General features: G+C 35.1%; 1 non-coding gene across 1 annotated transcript; it reads left to right on the top strand.

Moving 5' to 3' along the window:
• The first annotated feature begins 423 nt into the window (after positions 1–423).
• Positions 424–527, top strand: LOC112752966 (small nucleolar RNA R71). Its single transcript, XR_003177372.1, has one exon. It is a non-coding gene; the product is annotated as a small nucleolar RNA R71 (small nucleolar RNA).
• The last annotated feature ends 1,612 nt before the right edge of the window (positions 528–2,139 follow it).

Below are 2,139 nucleotides of genomic sequence, written 5' to 3'. Positions count from 1 at the left end.
GAAGAATTATAGGTATTTCCATAGGGTTCTCCCATGTAATTCACCTCTGCTATTGCAAGATTTTCAGGGTCATAGGCTTCTTCTTCAGAGGAAGCCTCCTTAGTACTGCCTGATGCAGCTTATATTTTAGACAGACTCTGAGAAATCATATTGACTTGTTGAGTCAATATTTTGTTCTGAGCCAATATGGCATTCAGAGTATCAATCTCAAGAACTCCTTTCTTCTGAGTTGTCCCATTATTCACAGGATTTCTTTCAAAAGTGTACATGAATTGGTTATTTACAACCATTTCAATGAGTTTCTGGGCTTCTTCAGGCGTCTTCTTCAGATGAAGAGATCCACCAGCAGAGTTGTCCAATGACATCTTGAACAGTTCAGACAGACCATCATAGAATATGCATATGATGCTCCATTCTGAAAGCATGCCAGAAGGACACCTTCTGATCAATTGCTTGTATCTTTCCCAAGCTTCATAGAGGGATTCTCCTTTCTTCTATCTGAAGGTTTAGAATTCCACTCTAAGCTTACTCAATTTTTGAGGTGGAAAGAACTTTGCCAAGAAGGCATTGACCAGCTTTTCCCAAGAGTTCAGGCTTTCTTTAGGTTGTGAGTCCAACCATGTCCTAGCTCTGTCTCTTACTGCAAAAGGGAAAAGCATAAGTCTGTAGACCTCAAGGTCAACCCCATTGGTCTTGACAGTGTCATAGATTTGCAAGAATTCAGCTAGAAACTGATGAGGATCTTCCAATGGAAGTCCATGATACTTGCAATTCTGCTGCATCAGAGAAACTAATATAGGCTTAAGCTCAAAGTTGTTTGCTTCAATTGCACGAATTGAGATGCTCCTTCCACATAAGTCAGAAGAGGGTGAAGTGAAGTCACCAAGCATCTTCCTTGCATTGTTGGCATTGTTGTTATTTTCGGCTGCGATGACTTCTTCCTTTTTGAAAATTTCTGTCAGGTCCTCTCCAGAGAGTTGTGCTTTAGCTTCTCTTAGCTTCCTCTTCATGGTCCTTTCAGGTTCAGGATCAGCTTCAACGAGAATACCTTTGTCTTTATTCCTGCTCATATGAAAGAGAAGAGAACAAAAAACTATGAAATCCTCTATGTTACAGTATAGAGATTCCTTGAGGTGTCAGAGGAAAATAGGAATAGAGGGATGAGGTAGGTAGGTAAGAATTCGAACATATGAAGAAGGAGAGATAGTCTGAATTGCTAATTGAGGAGGAGTGTAGTCCTTAAATAGAAAAAGGTGAGGAGGGAGAAGAATTTTCGAAAAATAAAATAAAAAATTTAAATTAATTAAAAGGAATTTTGAAAAAGTGGTTGATGGTTTTTGAAAATTAAAAGTGAGAAAGTGGTTAAGTGATTTTGAAAAAAGATTTTGAAATTAGCAATCAAAAAGATATGATTGAAAATTATTTTGAAAAAGATGTGATTGAGAAGGTATGATTGAAAAACAATTTGAAAAGATTTTAAATTAATGATATGATTGGGAATTAATTACTTGACTAACAAGAAATTTAAAAGATATGATTCTAAAATTCAAATATTGAATCTTTCTTAATAAGCAAGTAACAACTTGAAATTTTTGAATCAAATCATTAATTGTAGCAAGGATTTTCGAAAATATTGAAAAATAATTTTAAAGATTTGATTTTGAAAAAGATATGATTGATAAGAGAGGATAAGAAAAAGATAAGATTTTGAAAAATTGGTTTTAAAATTTTCAAAATTGAAAAATATTTGAATTGAAAACAAAATTACCTCCTTGCTGCTATCCTGGCGTTAAACGCCCAGAATGGTATCCATTCTGGCGTTTAACGCCCAAAATGCTACCCTTTTGGGCATTTGACGCCCAGCCAGGTACCTGGCTGGCGTTTAAACGCCAGTTTTCCTTCTTCACTGGGCATTTTGAATGCCCAGCTTTTTCTCTGTAATTCCTCTACTTCTTGTTCTGAATCTTCAATTCTCTGTGATATTGACTTGAAAAGATATATTTTTGAATTTTTAATGATGAAAGAGAAAAACAACAGAATGAAATTAAACATGAAAAACTAAGGTTAAATAAACAATGCATGCAAGAACACGTTTTTGAAAAATTTTCAGGAAAACAAAGACATGCAAGACACCAAACT

Source organism: Arachis hypogaea, chromosome 15, assembly GCF_003086295.3.
Source record: "Arachis hypogaea cultivar Tifrunner chromosome 15, arahy.Tifrunner.gnm2.J5K5, whole genome shotgun sequence".
Taxonomy (NCBI): Eukaryota; Viridiplantae; Streptophyta; class Magnoliopsida; order Fabales; family Fabaceae; genus Arachis; species Arachis hypogaea.
This window is presented reverse-complemented; position numbering and strand designations above follow the sequence as displayed.